The sequence below is a fragment of the Hipposideros armiger genome, unplaced genomic scaffold (genome assembly GCF_001890085.2).
Source record: "Hipposideros armiger isolate ML-2016 unplaced genomic scaffold, ASM189008v1 scaffold_240, whole genome shotgun sequence".
NCBI lineage: Eukaryota > Metazoa > Chordata > Mammalia > Chiroptera > Hipposideridae > Hipposideros > Hipposideros armiger.
Genome location: NW_017731590.1, coordinates 256,499 through 275,522, shown reverse-complemented (window position 1 = coordinate 275,522; position 19,024 = coordinate 256,499). Strand labels below are relative to the sequence as shown.

Sequence of the window (19,024 nt, the reverse complement as noted above, 5' to 3'; positions counted from 1 at the left end):
AAAAAATGCATCTTATTAATTTTTTTGGCATTGATTACATGTTGAAATGACAATATTTTGGATCTATTGGGTTAGATAAAATATATCATTAAAATTAATTTCACCTGTTTTCTTTTCATTTACTATGCTACTAGAACATTTAAAATGTGACTCACATTATATTTCTGTCGGCAAGAGCTGGTCTGTAAGGCAACTATGCTATTAAATATGGGCTAAGTAAATGTATTAGGCCAATATGCCCATTTAAGCAAGTGAATTTATGTAAACAGCTCTCAGATATCCTCTGAGAGAATGGGAAACAGAACTGATAAGTTTTGATTTGTGGGGCTAGAGGACCAGGGAGATGTGACCTGAATTAGGAAAGGGGTCCTCTGTGGGATCCTGGTGAGCAGCTGATTGGGGCAAGAAAAGGGCCAACATCCAAAATGAATCCACTTGGAAAGTCCACCAATTTGCCAGTGATAACAAAGGCTGGCTTCCCTTCAGTGTCCTAACTCTGCACCAGGCCATTCTCAACCTCCCTAGCTCTTGTCTGCCCCTCTACTGACCTTGGAGTGACCTCTAAACCTGTCCTCTTCATCTGCTCCCGCTAGACTCTCCCAGCACATGAAACCCAGCAAAGTCACGCATTCCAAAAAATAATTCCCAACTGGCCAGAACTAGGGCCCCCTCACACAGCACCCTTGTTAGAAAAGGAGGCAACAGGATACAGCATGACTTGCAAGCCAGGACATCCAGATTTGTCCAGTTTTTGCTGTGTGAGATTGCATCACATCACAACTTCTCTGGGTTTCAGCTGCTTCATTTGTCACATAATATTTACTCAAATCTATTGACTTGTCAGAGGGTTCAATGAGATAACAGGAGTAAGAGGTCTTTGTTAAAGATGCATTACACGAATGAAAAACAAATATTGTAAGCTAGAGCCAGAGGGGGAAGGAGAGACGTGAATAAGAAAAGCTGGGTAGCAGGAAGGGGATGTCATTTGCAAAGACAAGGTATGAATCCTCCTTCTACTAAGAGGGGCTGACTTTCCCCACTGGCAAGGGGGTGCCCCCCCCATGAAGGGCATGCACAGGTCACAGCCTTCCCATCAGACATACCTTCCAATCCACATACCTGGCTTCAGGAATTTTCCTGCAGCTGAGTAAACAAAAGTGAGTCCAGCGAAAATGTCCTAAACAAAACTGAATGCATCTATTAATGAACTGCTTAGGATTGTAATGTTACTCAGCACTGAAAAGAGGATTTTAAATTCCATTGTGAAAAGTTATAATTCATCCCAGATTCACCCCCCACCCCCACCCCCACTTCATTTCTCCCGTGGTGAAGGGTGGAGAATGAGGAATCCAAAGAATGGAAGGTGGAAGCAGGGTTTGCTTTTCCCCAACGGTGCAGCTCTGATCATCCAATGCCCAACAAGCTGTGCTGAGCACATTTGCATTTTATTTAAACCGCATTCTAACCTTGAGGAAGGAATGATTAGCCCCATTTTATAGAGAAGAGACCTGAGGCTCAGAGGGGCTCAATAGGGATTCAAAACTAGATCTTTCTATCCAGCAGTGTTTTCCATTGCAGACTCTTGACAGAGGCTCGGAGGTGATGTAATGACCTGTAATATGTTCAAAATAGAGCACTACGAGAAAAACGTAACGGGATATGTAAAATCTCATTTTTATTTAAAAAATTCTATCTATCATCTATCTATCTATCTATCTATCTATCTATCTATCTATCTATCTATCTATTGATCGATCGATATCTAGCTCCAAATAAGGATATGGTTATATTTCATATAAATGTAGCACAAAAAGTCTAGAACAATACACTCCAAACTGTCCCACATGCCCCAACCACCAATTCTTGACAGTTTGGAATTTTCTCCTTCATTTGTTTCTATATTATTTTAAATGTTTGCTATTAACTGGTATAATTTTTAAAATAATTTTTAATTAAAAATTTCCCAATAGGGTTTATTAAGTTTTTCAAATTGTAAAGACCACCCATTAGCACACACACACACTCTCTAAAAATTATTCAAAAAATGGAAGAAATTTTTCTTTTCTATTAGCTTCCTTACCAATTAAAAATACCCACAAATTTCATCTTGTCCCATAGAAGTCCAATTTTTTAAGCTTGCAATGTGAATAACATAAGGGAGTAAACGTCTTACAACGCAATAAATATCTGCCAAAGACACATGTTTGGTGTCTTTCCCCAGCAAAGATACCAGACGCCAGTGGCTGCGAAGAGTGGGCAACATGATTCACTGCAGGGCCCCAAGTTCTCCATCTTTCCAGGTATCAGTTCCCACACTTCACTTCCTCGAGTTTCCTTCCCAAGCTGTCATGCATCTAGCACCCTATTTTCACCACCTAGCTGCTTCTCTACAATTCAGATTTTCCAAGGACTAGGAAAATTCATTCCCTAATCTGATAAAGGAATTGCAATGCTAATGGTTTAGAATTTTCTTCTGTCAGAGCACTCATCCAACTGTCTTGCAATTAGCTGAGTCTTTGTCTCCTCTGTTAGACTGTAAGTGACTTGCCTAGCACAGTACCTGGCCCAGAATGAGTAATTAGTCTGTATTTACTGGATGACAGGAAGGAAGGGAGCAAGGGAATGATGGAGGGATGGGGGGGGGGAGCAGAAAGGGGAGGGCAGAAAGGGAAGGGAGGGAAGAAAAGATAGTAACAGCCCACAGGCAATCAACAAATGTGAGTTATAATTAACCACATGGCTCTCAGCCCCACTTCTGGGCTGGAATTGGTACTGGCTCCTTTGTGCTCCAGCCCCAAAAGCAGATAATTGGCAAGGCTCCATCTACACCTCCTCTCTCAGGGTGGGGAAGGCAGAGGGCAGGTTGTTACTGCTTGGCTTCGGGGACCCAGGAATCAGTATTCACCTCCGCTCTTTGCTCCTGATTTCTGGCCCTGGGGAGAGTGATTTTCTGCATCAGTTAGGCTGTTCTTTGAAAGGATAACTTCAGTTATGATGGATGATGGTGGGGATGAGCTTTCCCCAGAAAGCTGGCAGGAAAGGGAACCGGAGAAGCTCATAGCAGGCCATGTGCTATGCTGACAATTCTTCTTGCCCAGGGCAGACAACGGGGAGAGGGGTATCCTCTTTCAGAGAACCCTGCAAGTGAGGCAGTCTGCTCTGTGGGTTGCTAGCAAACTCCTGTGACATGGCCTCCGTGCCTCCACCCCCTCCTCATTCACAGGCCAGGCGGCTCCTGCTCCTGGACTCTATCCCTGGCCCAAGCTGAAGAGAACCATCCGGGTCTTGGGAGAAACTCCAGAGAATCTAGCCTGGGTTGATGTTCTCAAAAGACCAACTTGCCTCCCAAAGGAGAAGTTTACAACACCCACTGTGAGATCAGGGGTGAGGAAAACTCTGGCCTCCTAACCGCTCCACCAAGATCAAGCCAGGGAGGGAGGCCAAGGATACCATTTCTCCAGGGAATTCAGAACCTCAGAGAACTGTCCTAGAAGGTAGAAGATCTGGGAAAAGGTCACAAGGTCCACCCTCTCCCAGAGCCACACAGGGTTCCCAGGCCCCCTCCCACACAGACTCCACCTCCAAGCAACTGAGGCAGAGGGGCAGTTTCCCCCTCACTTTCCCTTTCTCCCCACTCCTTTTCCTCCATCTCTTCCCAAATGACTCACGCAGAGCCTCCACCCAAGCTCCCAGGGGCTTTCAATCCCACCTCTAGGGTGCCTCAGAATACCAGGCTCTCAGTGACTGCCTTGGGCAGGCCAGGTAGCTGCAGGTGCTTTAGCTCATAAATCCTGAATGAATCAGTAAGATAGGATCTTTTACCCTATTTTAAAAGCAAGGAAATGAAGTTCAAAACCATTTTATAATTAGAAAGGAAAAAAATCTTAAAACAACAGGAGAAGGAGACTACATTACTTAAATAAACAAAATACTTAAAAAAAAAAGAACTAATAATAACCAGGACCTCAGCTAGAGAACTGACCAAATAATCATAATTCTACTGCCTGTGGGCAACCAGTTGGATTCGGTGGTTAGAGCACGGGCTCATAACACCAAGGTTGCGGGTTTGATTCCTACATAGTTCAGTGAGCTGCGCCTTCCACAACTAGGTAGAAAACAACGACTTGACTTGAAGCTGATGGGTCCTGGAAAAACACACTGTTCCCCAATAAAGTTTTAGAAAATAATAATAATAATCCTACTGCCTTAGAGACAAAATAAAGCAAATTATTGACTATTTGTTATGTAAAGTGCTTTACGTCCACTGTCTTATTTCATCCTTGAGGTAACCTATAATGCAACCTGTTATCCCCATTTTACAGATGAGAAACTGAGGACCAGGGAGGTGGTGTGACTTAACCAAAGTCCAGGGCGGTCCACTCTTCCGCAGGGACACAGCAGTAGGTTAACAGGTTCCCTTTCAGGGTAACATATTTGCATTTTAACAATAGCTTTCTGGAGAAGACAAATCCAAAGGAATGACTCTAATGCAGGGAATTTAAGGCCTCAGCTTTGCCCGTGGGCAGGGGTCTCAGGGCAAGAGCCTTTTGGCACCACTAGGCATCACCCGAAGGCGGCCTCCCACAGACCTGGTTAACACAGGGCTCTATTCAGCAGCTGGCAAAGCCAAGGGCATGGGGGTAGAATGAGAGCGAAGATTAGGTCAGGGAAGGACAGCTCCGAGGCAGGCGCAAGTGTGCAGCAAGTAGCAACTGCAGAAGATTATGATTTCAGGTGCTTCACAAGTGTCCCCATACCCCCAAACAGCCTGTTTAACAGTGTGGAAGAGAAACTTGTGGCATTGGTGTCAGGGCTGGGCAGTGTGCCAGGGCGAGACGCCTTGGTTCTTATTACAACTCAGTGACTCACTCCCTGTGCCACCCAGGGTCTGCCACCTACTCTCACTAGTCCTCAGTGTCCTGACCTGTAAGACAAGAGGGGTGGTCTAGGTAACCGGCAAGGTTTCCTAGAGACAAGCTCTAGGTGATGGGACCCAAAACAGGTGCCAAGAATAGTCCACAGGGGCCCTGAAAAGGGTATTGAAGGACACAGTTCACTGGCTGTTATCAAGGTTCTACGAAAAGGACACCATGCCAGATTCGGCACTGAGCACTGTGATGGGGAGAGGGTGCCTTTACCCAGAGGGGACAGATGTACAAGTAACGCTCATGAATTCTCCCCAGAGACCAGAGCCAACTGCTAGGTTAGAAGCAAACCTGCTTCTCAAAGGCCAGGTTTGAAGTGTCCTAGAGGAGCCCACACATGAAGAAGATGGAGACCATCAATTACCCAGTGTAAGAGGAGAGTGGAGGCACTCAAATGAAACAACTATCCAAAATGGCGCTGAAGCGCTAGAGAGAAAATATGTAAAGTTAGAAAAAGAGGCACCATTATTTCCCTTTCACTGATATGAAAACTGAGGCTTGGCAGGGTCGCAGCCAGGCGGCAGAGCCGGAGTTAGAACCCGGTTCTGCCTGACCCCACAGCTTTTCCTCTTAATGCTTATCCTATTCTTGTCCCCACAGCACAGGTGCCTTTGAGTGGATTAGGATGGGGAGGGGTAAGGAAGGGTCTCGAGAACAGGCAAAAGGCTAGAGAGAAGGATGGAGAAGACAGGGATGGAGAGTAAGCACTTTCTCACAGAAACAAAACGGCAGTCATAGTTTTTCCAAACAGACGCTTCTGCGGTTGCCTGCAGTGGTTTTTAAGGGCATAGGGTTGTGGAATCAGCCAGATCTGGGCTGAGCTCCTGGCTCCACAGCTTAATACCTCTGCAACCGAGAGCAAGAATTTAACCTCTTAAAGCCTCACTTTCCTCACCAGTACAATGGGAAGAGCAGTTATACCTTATTGGGTTGTTGGTCAAGATTAAATAACTACCCTATTTAAAGGGCTTGGCACAGTGTCTAGCACATGCTAAACATTTAATAAAAGGTAGCAAAAAACCAACCACTCATCTAACGTTGCTTCAGTGGTCTCTCCTCTCTCCTGGCTTCCTCTTCAAAAATCAGCATCTGGCCAGTCTCCCACATCCTCACAGACTGCCTCCCTCCTTCTGTCTGCCTCTCTTGCATTCCCTCCATTTCAGAACCCACTTCAAAGGTGCTTCTCCCAGTGCTTCTCTTCCTTCCTAGGATGCTAGCTTGCATTTGATCAAGTCATTCATCAATTACCCTACACAACTCCTTGGCCTCTCAGGAACATAATTGTCTACTGGGTGGTTATTTCAGTGGGTTGGTTTGCACAGGATCGGCCAAGCAATCAACACAGGATCTGGTGGGTTTGTGGGCTGATAGGAATTACTTAACCAGTTGCCCATGTGTGCCTGCAATTTGTAAATTAACCTTTGGATATACATGAAAACCTTCTAACCAAACCACAAATTATGTGCTCTTACAAATTTGCCAAACTATTAAATAGAATTTACAACATCTGAAGAATGTCTTGTGCTGAGTAGACAGAGAAAGATGGGTATATCAAAGATTAGGACAAAAGAGGGTAGGAAATTGGGAACTAAAGCTTCCTGACTTCCTGTCAGGGGGTCATAGCTTTTTTTGTGCCATGCACCGCTTTGGCAGACTGATAAAGTCTATGGACCCTTTCTCAGAACATTTTAAAATATATAAGATGCATAGCTTGACTACAAAGAAAACCAAGTACACTGAAATATAATTATTAAAATTTAAAAAAAAAGTGAGTGTGTAATATAGTAATATATGTTCTTTATTAACGCATTAAATAACAAGCTCTAGCAGCGGGTGCAAGAACTGCTGTAATTTCAAAGCTGCAGTGAGCATAAATCATAGTTCAAGATGTCTGCAGCAGCTGAAATGTGACCTGAAAATATCTGTGATTTCTAGTGGTGACAATGTTACAGGTACTGCAAAGACACTGTGGTTTGCTGCCTACATTAATAATCGAAGAAAATGTTAACTAAAGATGTCATTTTTTTTTTCTTCACTCAGGTTCACAGGCTCCTCTCAATTCCACACATGGGCCCCTTGGAGCTGTTAATCCCAAGTTAAGAATCTCTCTTAGGTCCTTTACAACTCGGTAAGTATTTGTATTGGGCATATTCCTGAGTTCTAGCTCCCCTTCGTCTCCTTTTCAAGGAATCTCCACCCGCTACTCTTCCTGCCCCAAAAGGTTACGTTCTATACATCTGACTCTCCTCTGGCCTCTCCTCCCATCTGATTGGCCCAGGGAGGACACGTGTCTCAGCAGCATCTTATGACCAGTCTGACCAGAGAGTCGCCAGGACATGGCCTAGAGAGAAAGCCTCAGCTTTCTGAGAGAACCAATCTCAGAAAACAGGATCCTCTCTGGAACTTGAACTAAGCAGCAAAGGAGAGAGATTAGTGTGATAGTAGAAGGGGGAGCGGGGGAGGAGTGGGCAGGTGCTCAGTTGAGCTGATGGCACTCAAGTTGAAGGACGAGTGACCGCCTGCACCAGTGGAAGAGCATCCATCGAATTCAGAACCTTCTCCGCGCTGCCTCAAGGGTGTCTGGCCCCCTTACAGGCCTGCGCTTAGGTAGCAATACTGTATTTGATGGCTCCTCACCCTTTTCATTAGAATTAGCTTAAGGGAGTCTCCGTTGTCTACATCAGAAGAGCCTTAAGTCCACATTAGCAACAGCATGTTAGAGATGAGGAAGTTGAAGTTCAGAAAACTTGAGTCATTTGCTCGGGCTCGCAAGGCTAGTAACTGGTGAAGCCTTTTTCCTTCTCTCTTACCCTCCTCCTTTTTTTGAAGAGCAGGGGGGGGAATGGTCTTTATTATGTATTTGAAATCCTATAAATGATACATAAAAACCACCTCTTAAAAAAAACTCAGACATTACTGATAAAATGACCCCCTCCCACACACTCAGTACAGGACCTAATAAATGTGACCATTCGAGGTTATATTCAGCCACCACACAATTTGATATGTCTGGTCTTTCAAACCCTTCCCCAAGGCGTAGGATAGCGACATTTTCCAAGGCGGAAGGGAGTGGGGAGTGGTGGGCAACAGCCCATGAGCACGGCACCTGGAAACACTCAGCCCTGCTGCCTGGTGCCCTGCTATGAAAATCAACATCGATTTTACTGCAAGTCGGCATCTCTGGCTTCTGGGTAGAAACGAGGCTGTGGAGGGAAATCGGCACCCAGTTCTGCTCTTTTATCTTTGCTTGGAGCACATTCTCCCCAATGCCACATTTCTGTGCCCCCTGTCCCTGGACATCAAAGCCACACATTGGACATACCGAAGGAAACTGCAGCACAAAGAGAGCTTCCACACAAAGGGGACAAAGCCACAACCACATTAAAAAATATGTATATATATAGCCAGTAAGTTTTATTTACTTTTGGGGGCGGGGGAGAAGTGGAAGGGTGACGGGAATTGGGATTTGTGTTTTCTCTCACAATGCCTGTGTCCCCGAAAAGCTATTTGAGGGGCAAGGTCCAGGCCCCAGGGCTCCAGCGAGACAGTGAGGCGTTCTTTTGAAAACAGACTTCTTTCCCTTGGAGAAGGAACGGTCAGCCAGCTTCTTCAGACACCGCCAATCTATAACTGCCTACATATCACATTAACCATCTATTTGAAATCTTGGGGCAGCATTTATTTTATCCTGAAAACTGCGACAGGCCTATTTTTAGCCAGGGGGCCCCTCTTCTTCCCTTTAATCCTACTTTGAAATATTATCCACATAAACTGGAAACTGTTCACAGAGAAAGATTCTATTAGAAGCCTCTTAGTCCAAATTCTGGGTCTGGGAGATTAGCATTCTGAGGCACAGAGAGGTTAAGTGTCTAGCTGTAAATCATACAGTTAGGTAGGTAGCAGCAGACCTAGGCTCCAGTTCCTGGACACCCTAGCCTCCAAGCCCACCTCTTCTACTGCAGAGCAGCACAAAGTGGGTAGCCATCTGATCTCCAGGGACAGAGAGCCCAGGAAGTCCCAATTTTTATCATTTATTAGTTCTATAACCCTAGGCAAGTCCCTTAACCTCATTTTCCACATCTATACATGGTAACTATCTCTAGGATTACTGTAAGGATTAAATGTACCGGCTTGACACATGTGTACCCTATTATTGTATTGTACTGCTCCTGTGTCACAGAAATGAGTGGATCTACCATCTGAAACATGACAACTGTATCCGCACAACTGCCCAGAGATAGGCAAAAAATGATCATTATCAAACCCATCTTACAGTTAAGAAAATTTAGTCCCTGAAATGACATAACCTTCACGAGATCAGAGTTTCAAAAATGAGCACATTCTCAGCATTAAAAAGCCCTAACTGTCCTCCCTACCACATCTCCCAAGGTATGGGTTGAATCAGAAGTAATTCAACCCTCTCCCCGCAGAGCGGAGCGTGTATCACTGGCTCATGCTCCGTGACCCTTTCTTATAAACTGGGATCAGCTCAGTACCTGGTACAGAGTAGAGATTCAATGCAGTTTTGAGAAAGAGTAAATTACTAAATTAATGAAGATCTTGATCTGCAGGTAAGAAGGTACTGCTTGGCCCAGCAGCCTGAAGTAGGTGTCTTGTTGCAGAAAGCAGGAGGCAGGCAGGCAGGCAAGAAAAGATCTCCAGTGGCAACAAGCAAGAACCCTGTTCTCTCTATTCATTGCCCGTAGCCTGCTCTATGGGAAAGAAGCCTTTGAAATTACCATGAGCTGGGCCCCTGATCGCAATGGTCCCACCCGGAGGATTTCCAAACCTGGGCCACGTGGCTCACTCCAGGGCACAGAAGATAATTTGAAGCACACGTGACCCTCCTCCAGCTAAAACAGGTGTAATAACATTACAGGCAAAGGGCAGGGAATGGCCAGGGAGATGGCCCATCTGTCTTCCTAATTGTCAACTCTGCCCATAATAAGATTTTTCTCCCTGTCACACCTTAGGCTGCTACTGAACTGAAGCAAAACCAAGATATCCATCTTCCAGCCATAAGCAGGGGCCTTCACAAAGTGCCAGGGACAAAAGGAGGCTACACGGCTAAGAGAAGCAGAGGGAGCTGGAAGAAGCCTGGGATTGCGAGTCAGGAGCTGGGGGCGGTGTGTGCGTGTGTGCGTGTGTGTGTGTGTGTGTGTGTGTGTGTGTGTGTGTGTGTGTGTGTAGCAGGGGTGGGGGTGTCTATGCCGTTAACCAGCTGCAGATGCTTAGACAGTCATTGTACCTCATTGGGCCTCTGTTTCCTGTAAAATTAAAGTCCAAAGTTCAGGAAATGGGGTCAATGGGGGAGGGAAGGGCTGTGAATCATGTGACATTGGATGCAAGATCTTTTAGGTTATATATATTTGGAGAAGAGTATCCACAATTTTCAACAAAATCTTAAAGATCTATCTAACCCTGCCCCACCCCATAAAAAAGTTCAGAAATACTAACTTGTTTTCATCCAACAAGCATTTTTCAAACCCCTTCTATGTGTTCTTCTCTGTGATAAGTACTTGGGACACAAATATGACTGCAGAGTCCTGCTTTGAAGAGGCACAGTGCAATTGACATTCACTGACAGAAGCTTGTCCAGGAAGTTTTGGAAACAACGAGGAGGAGCATTTGACTCTGGTCAGGAAAGGCCTTGGCCGGGGTGGGAGTAGGATAGGGAAACCTGAAGTTTAACGTGGACGTTGAAAGCTGAGTGTGCATTGACTGGATGAACAGGTAGGAAGAGTATATTAGATAGAAGGCAGCATGTCCAAAGGCAATGTGTGTTTCAGGACTGCTTGGAGTGCAATTGTGCGTAGAACATAGATGGTGCTCATTGAGGAGGGAGGAACTGGAGGAAGTGGTAGAAATGAGGCTGGAAAGGCAGGCAGAGCCCACATTAGGAAATGCCATGTAAGGAATTTTACATTGCAGGCAGCGAGTTCATTCTAGTTTCAAAAATCCAAGATGAGCCACTAGTCCCAGCATGAACCTTCCTAAATGTTGGGCAGAAGCCTTGGTCAGTTGTGAGCAGACAATAATAAGGAACAACTGGAGGAAAGAACTGCTGCTTCTTGGCACCCTGAGTGGGCATGGACTATCTGACCAAGGTGCTGGTAGTGAGTACATGCCTGGGGGATGAGTCCAGCACCTGCCTGTCAGTCTCACCTTCTTTCTCTCCTAGCCCTGGAGACTCTCACTGCCTATTATTATGGTGATAGAGGGAGGTACTGATTGGCCCAGGCGATGAGATGCAGAAGGGGCAAACGCATTTGGTTGGACCCCTGTTAGTCACTTGTAAACAGGCTTTCAGTCTCTCTAATGGACTCTGCTACTCAACTTGGGGCCCTCTCCATACTCCTTCTGCCTAAAAGGCTCTTTCCACCCTCTTCAACCAGTTAACTCGTATCAATATTATAACTAAGCGACTACTGTACCTATCACAGAGTCTCATAGCACCTTATCCTTTCCTTTCAAAGAATTCAGGACTGCTCATAAATCTATATTTATTTGAGTGATTTGATTCTTATCGGTCTTGACCACTGGACTGCAAGCTCCATGAGGCCAGACACTACCAGTGTTGTTCATGTCTGTATCACACCACCTTGCCCGTGCTTGGCACAGAGCAAGTATTTGTGGACTGAATGAAAGTCCGCTGTGAACCCTGAACCATGCCCCGTTTTCATTGTCCTTTAATATTCCCCATAACTCACATTATGGTCCAGAGAAAAGGAGTTTTGGATAAGGGCAGGAGGGCTGGACTCGAAAAGGTAATATCAGAGTGGACTCTGCTTCTATTCCAAGTGTAGCTCTGTATTCTCTTGTGTCATGTCTTGAAAGTCTCTAAGGAACCCACATTCGGTTCACCCAGGCAGGTCGTTGGGAACTGTAATTAATTCAAGATGCTTTCTACCCAAGCCTCAACCTGGTCACTAACTGCATCTGACCCTCCCCTGATCCTACTTGGTCAAAAGAACTTTGCCCAGGCTTCAGGAGGTCATCCTTGGAAAGGAGGGGGATCTCCTCCTCTCCCTCCAGGCCAGTATCCAATGGCGCCTGGGAACTAAAACAGAGGGTTCCTGCAGCCGTAGCTGATGCCCCAGGGCAAGCGCAGATTCAGACCTGGTGTAGGGGCCGTGGTGCTCCGCTTTCCAACTCCCACGCTAAGTAACTGGCCACTCCGCAAGGGCAAAGTACTTGGGGTCAAATGTTTGACCTTAGGGAGAGATGCGAGGGAGGGAATCTCAAGTGGCTCACAGGCGCCCAAAGCGCCCTTGGCTGCCCGCGCACCCCACGACCCCGCAAGGGGCCCCGACTGCCTCCACCCAAAGTCATAGCTCAGTGGGACTGCTGGAAAGTTCAGCCAGAGGCCGAGGGTTACCAGGGTAGGAAATGGGGGCCGGCTTTTGCGGAAGAAGGGAGACTAGGAGCTCAATCTCAGGTAGTCCTGGGAGCCCGCGGCAGGGCGCCTCAGTCCCTCAAGCTGCATCCCAGACCGCAGCGCCCCGCTCGGAAGCGCTGGGCAGGGGCTGCACAACCCGAGCGACAAGGACACCCCCCCCCAAATACACACACGCGCACATACACACTGGTCTCTCTACCCAGCATTGGGGCGCTGGGAGCCGGTCCGGGCAGAAGGGGAGCGGCGCCTGCCCTTAGGTAGCCCCCCTCCCCGCGGTGTCTTGGACCCCAGGCGGAGGCGCCAGGTCGTCCCAGGCTGCAGCAGCCTCGGCCTTAAGGGGGCAGGGGACGCGGCGCTAGGAGAGAACCAGACAGAGGAGCGTGGCCGACCGCTCCGGCCAAGACCCGGGTCGTGCAGGGCTGAGTGCTGGCACGCCCCATCAACGCAGTGCGCGGGCTGCAGTCCGAGGGCACCTTACCTTGGCGAGCAGCGGGAGTCAGGCGGGAGACGGCTGGCCGTTGTAGGGGCCGGAGCACAGCCCGGCTTCGGGGAACACGCAGCCTCCGGGTGCACAATCCCCGTCCCGGGCGCGCACACCCGGGCTGGCGCACAGTCGGCATCCGGGGCGCGCACAACCTCGGGCGCACTCTCGCCAACAGGATCGGCCTGGGCTTGGGGCGCACGCCCTGCGGGGCACACCCACCGCGGCCGCTGCGGGACTGGCTAAGCGCCGCCGCCAGCCCAAGCTGCGCCCGGCGTTGCCGGCTGCCAACACCACCCAAGTCCCCGCCTTCGCCAGGGGGGGAAAAAAAAAAAAAAGACGCCTGACGCGGCGCGGGCTTCGGTGTGTAAGAAGGGGCAGCATGGCGAAATCGAGGGGAGGGTCTTAGCTTTGATAAATTCAAAAGGCCCTTGGACAGACTTTGGAAGAAAAACTTTTTGAAACGAGACCCAAAAACTCCTAATCGGTGTATAGCGCCTTTCAGATTCCAAAGTGCTTTCACGTACACTCATCTCAGCTCATCTTTGCCCACAACAGTTAGTTAGTGGGGCATTTCTATCCTCACCTTGTGTGACAGGGAGACGCCATCACACAAGGTAATGATTGTCGGAGCGGGGACTAGAACCGGCCTTGGTAACGGAAACCAAGTGCAGTGGAGGGATCTACTTCGCCAGCGGGATTTGTCTCATTAAGGAGGTGGAAGAGTGGGGGTGGATGTACAAGAGCTTTTCTCTCTCCTAAGTTATGTGTTTTTCCATTTGCTTTTTTCCTTCCCAGTCCTGGCCATAGCCCTACACGGGAATCCTAAATCCTTCGCTTCACACTCCCACCTCCCCCAAGGCTTTTTATCAGTTCAAAAGATTTGCACGGCCATCACTGACCTTGAATGACCAGCTCACTAAGTGCCGGACGTGCACAATACACCTAGGAGGAAAGACCTGGGACTACTTCCGTCTTACAGATGAGGACACGGTCGAATGCAGCGGAGCCTGTGGGACTCCACATCCCAGCTCTGACCCACCATACACATCCTTCAAAAGGCCCGTTGGCACGGGGTAAATCAACCAAAGGGGTTTCATTTTCTGACATTGACACCCTCTAGGGGGAGATAATTTGGGGCAAGAGGCATTTCTAGGACTTTCCTTTTCCCATTTTGATGGAAACATGGCTATTACAATGATTTCCCTCCCACTAGGGCTCCTCCAGGAGCAAATCAATAGCCCCAGAACAATAATAAATGGCAACGGAGGCTTGGCCCCAGTATTGGGACACAATAGGGAGTGGTGGGGACTGTGATGAACTTGAGGGCAGCTCCAGGCTCCTGCCCAAGTGAAGGGGCAGCTGCTACTCAAATCTAGTCAATTTTTGCCATTCAGGGTAAGGTATTAATATGGCTAGATCATCCTATTTTTTTCAATAGAACCTGTAAATCCAAATATTTAAGTGAAATCTCCCAGTTTGTTGGTAACTCACTTAAAAATGCTAAATACTTGCTATTTAGGTCAATGTTATTCAAGTAAAATGAAATGAGTTTATGAACAGATCCAGTCCAGGGAGCAGGGACTTGTGCCCGAGAGATTTGGGTACTTTACACTGTTTCATTTGGGAGGGATGGACCTGGCATGGATGACTAGTTCCATTTTCTGGAAGAGAAAACCCCAATTCAGGAGAGTTCTATGACTCATCCAAGGTCACACAAGCTAAGCAGAGCTGGAACCAAAATCCAGGTATTCCGACTCCTGGTCCTGGATGCAGCCTTTCCCTCCACATCCTCTGTTGGCATTAAGACTTGGATTCTTGCTTTCTGGGTGTTGTGAGCCAAGTTAGGCATGGAGTGGCACTGGGGTGTGGAGACAGCACCTTTCCTGGGAAGATGGAGCTGAGAGCCAGACTGCTGTCCTAGAAAGCTCAGCCTGATGACTCAGAGATGGAGCTGTGTCTTGAGGGTAAATCTGAGTCAGAGGCAGCAAGGCAGGAACTGGGGCAGCCCAGGCGTCTGAATCCCAGAGTAGGGAATCATGAAACAGGGAGAACAGCCTAGGCAAACATATCCACTCCCAGTCCCCCACCCCGCTCCCCGACAAAAAACCCCCAGAAGTCACAGACACAGAGACACCAGCTAGAGCATTGCCTATTTTTCCTGTCATGATAAGAAAGCAGCAAGAATTATACTGGAAAGTAGACCATTTGTGTAGTCATGGGAATAGAGGACACTGCAGGCAACAGGTCTTCTAGATTCTCAGGTTTGGGCATGTCCACTGCAGGACCAGCCTGAGACTTACAGAGTCTGAAAAGCTGATTTAGAATGACTGGGCACAATGCTGCAGTAGCCTGAAGCTCCATTATCAGAGGACGGAGCCACAGGCCGAGAATGGAGTGCCTCCTTTTCCCCACCATTTGCTGGAGTGTGGGGTGGGGTATAGGAGAATCAACAAGTATTCACCATCTACCATATATGTGCCAGGCAAGGAGCCGAGCATTTCACATACATGATCTCATGGGGACTCACAGTGAAACTGTGGACTGGCTATTCTCCTACTAAGGATAATGAGGTACAGTATCGCTTGCCTAAGGACTGACAACTAGTAAATGGGGGAGGTGGGATTCAAACTTGGGTCTTGGTTACTCCAAAGACTAGTTACTCTCTAACTGAGGGCCTGAAAATTGCAGCCAACATGGAGATGTGTCACTCAGGTCCTGCTTCACGAAAGGACTTCCGAGCTATAAGCAGTGTGGTTAACTGACACCCCCATAGTGCTGAGCTCCTGCAGGGTCTTCTTCAGTCAATGATGTGTAGGTATAATGTTTAACAACAAGCTCTCAGGGTGGGATCAGGAGGAAATGTGTGCATAGATACAAGTCAATTCTCATTACTCACAATAGTTCTATAAAGTGGCTTGCAAACACTAAAATAGCTAATATTGAACGATAGTTCCCGGGGGAGATGCAGAGTTAGGTTCCTATAAGCCTCTGGGCACTTTTTCATCAACTGATCAATAGATAACCTTGTTTTATGTTTTTGTTTAAAGAATATACATATATATATATATATGCACACACATTATATTTTTAATATGCACAGGGTGCCAAAAAATGTATACATTATACACATTTGAAGAAAGAACTGTATTAAAATTGTAATACTCAATATATACCATGAACAAAAGATGAATACAAGTCATGTGTATACATTTTTTTGACACCCCCGGTAAACTGTGGACTCATTAACATTGCACTAATGATGAAAAGCGTTACAACTCATCCCTGAGTAAATGTTATCTAACACATGTATGTTCTCCATAAGGCACATCACAGCCTTCTTGTGCTTAAAAATACTAGGTAGCACTTCAGCATTGTGTTTTCGGGCTATTTTAAACAGTGAAATCACCTACAAAAAACACCGAAAAATGCAAAACAGTACTACTAAATAAACCACGAAAAAGACACCTGTTGACAGCATGACAGCTGAAACAAGAAGGCAGAGGGATGCCTTGTTTTACCTCCGCTGGGAATGTGCATGCCAGGTGACTCAAAATTTTCACCGCTCTGCACATGTCTGTGAGTGACTGAAAAAGCACTGTGTGTATTGACTTGAGGGTTACTAATAAGTGTTAGCAAGTAAGTGAATTTGCAAGCACATTATGAGGATCAGCTGTACATATATGTATCCATATGTACCTTCCGGGCTCTTCATATCCACAACCTACCCTCCCAGGTTTATCTCCCATAATACTCCAGCCAAACTGGACAGTTCGCCATTCTCCAAATGTGTCCCACACTTATCTAGCTTTGTAACTGAGTGCAGGCTGCTGCCTATATCTGGACACTTTCTTTTCTGCCTCCCAACACACACACACACACACACACACACACACACACACACGTCTTCCTGTGTCTCAGTGGTTCTGCTGTGCAACTGTACCTCCTTCGTGAAAGCCTCCTTGATGCTCTAGGCAATGGATTTCTCCATCCTTGGGACCTCCATGGCATTTTGAAGCTTATGTCAGACACTGCTCATGTTCTACCTTAGTGATCACTCCCCTGCTTAAAGCTCCTCAAAGGCATCACATTGTTCTTGAGATAAAGTCTGGATTCCTTTAAGAAGGTGTACAGGGGCCGGCCAAGTGGCTCAGTTGATTAAGAGCTAGCTCCAGGGCCGGCCGAGTGGCGCGATGGTTAAGAACTCGCTTGGGATGCCAGAGGGCCCCGGTTCGGATCCCACATGTGAGGGCCAGTGACACTGCCCTCCACAGCTAAGATGCTGAACAACAGCTCAACCTGGAGCTGGGCTGCCCTGAGTCGCCGGCGACGGCGTGGGCTGCAGTCCCTGTGGCAGTGGATTGCCATGGGCTACCGTGTGTGGCCAGCAGCCAGCGTGAGCGGCCAGCAGCCAGCGTGAGCGGCCAGCAGCCGCAGTGAGCGGCCGTCCAGAAGCCGGCGACTGATCTGCCTCGCCAGAGAAGAGCGCAATGATGGTGCCAACTTGGGCCAGTGAAGCAATGTCCTCCACAACTAGACTGAAGAACAAAACGACAGCAACTTGTCTGTTCCCCTTCCTCCCAATTCCCCAGCGCTGTTATCCCCCAATCCCCCAAAAAAAAAAAAAATTTAAAAAAAAAAAAAAAAAAAAGAGCTAGCTCCAGAGTGCAAGCTCTGAGCGACAGGGTTGCCAGTTCGATTCCTGGCCCAAGTTGAGCTGCCACTAAGCTGCCGCTGAGCTGCCAACAGGTGGTAGGATGGCTCAGCTAAAAAAAAAAAGAAGGCTTACAAGCCTAGCCCTTTCCTATCTTTTCAGTCTTTTTGTGTCCCCTTATCCTCTCTCCTCTAACTACACAAGACTCCTCTTAGTTTCTTTAACACACTGGATACCTCCCTGCCTAGAGCTCTCTGCACATACTGTGCATTTTTTTACTGAAATTTTCCTCCCTCCAGTTCTTTGTCTAGATAATTAATACTTATCCCTTGAGTTTCAGCTTAAATATCACTTCTGCAAGTAATCTCTCTGATGCACTCGTAACCCTCAGTCTAAGTTACAAGTTCCTGGTTTCTGCTCCCATAACATCTCTGGTTTTCTTTCATAACGTTCAGCACAATTTAAATTATGTGTTATCGTCCACTTCTCCCACAAAATTGTGATTACATGGAGAGAGGCCTATGTCTTATTTGATGTATTTCAGCACCTAGTTCAGAAACTAGCACATAAAAATGTAAATCCTGGTTCTCAAGAAATGTTTATAAATGAATAAATAACTAAATCTCCATTGTCTTGAGACCTGTTTGAGAATGATGGGATAGCAGATAGCTAAAATAATTATGGAGGTTTTAAGTTTTCTTTTACTTGTGATGTTAAATTACTACTATCTTGGTGTTTTATGCTACACACAATTCTAAATTCAAAAGAGTTGTTATTATTACATTCAAAAAGAATATGCCCCTATTACATTATATCACACACAAAAATCATTTAGTTAATGTAGATTAAAATGTGAAAAAGAATTAATAAGCTTCTAGAATATAACATAGGAGCACACTCATGTCCTAGAAGGAAGCAAATATTTCCTAAACAAGACACCAAAAGCATTCACCCTAAAGAAAAACATTGATAAATTTGAAAGAGATTAAAATTAAAAACTTCTGTTCATCAAAACTTATTGACATAAACAACAATCCTTTTATTCCCTCTTATGACTCTGTGGGTTGACTGGGCTCAGATGGGCAGATCTGCTGCTCTACATCATGCTGGTTGGGGTTGAGTCTTATAAAGCTGATTTGGGCTGGAACATTCAAGATGGCTCTTTCACATAACTGGTTTGTTAGAGCGAAGACAAGGCCCAGAACTGGTACAGCATTGCTTTCGACATGTTTTATTGGTTCAGCAGTCACAAGGCAAGCCTAGATTCAAGGGGAGAGAGTAATGAACACCAATTCTCAATGGGGAGAGTGAAAAAGAATTTATGGTGGTCTTTAATCTACCACAACGCCATTAGGAGGATGAAACAGCAAACCACAGACTAGGAGATGTTTTCAAAACATGTATGTTATTGGCTGAATTGTGTCCCCACCAAAAATTTCATATGTTAATGTCCTGACACCTAGTACCTTAGAAGGTGACCTTGTTTGGAAATAGGGTTATTGCAGATGTAATTAGTTAAGGTGAAGTCATTCCCAATCCAATATGGAAGTTGTCCTTATAAAAGG

At 46.5% G+C, this 19,024-nt stretch overlaps 1 long non-coding RNA gene across 1 annotated transcript in view; it reads right to left on the bottom strand.

Annotated features, from left to right (window-relative positions):
* Positions 1–13,055, bottom strand: part of LOC109389704 (uncharacterized) — a 29,924-nt gene extending 16,869 nt beyond the window's left edge. Inside the window, exon 1 of the long non-coding RNA XR_002125442.1 lies at positions 12,803–13,055. This is a non-coding gene — a long non-coding RNA (uncharacterized LOC109389704). The remainder of the gene's footprint in view (positions 1–12,802) is intronic.
* Between the last annotated feature and the right edge of the window lie 5,969 nt (positions 13,056–19,024).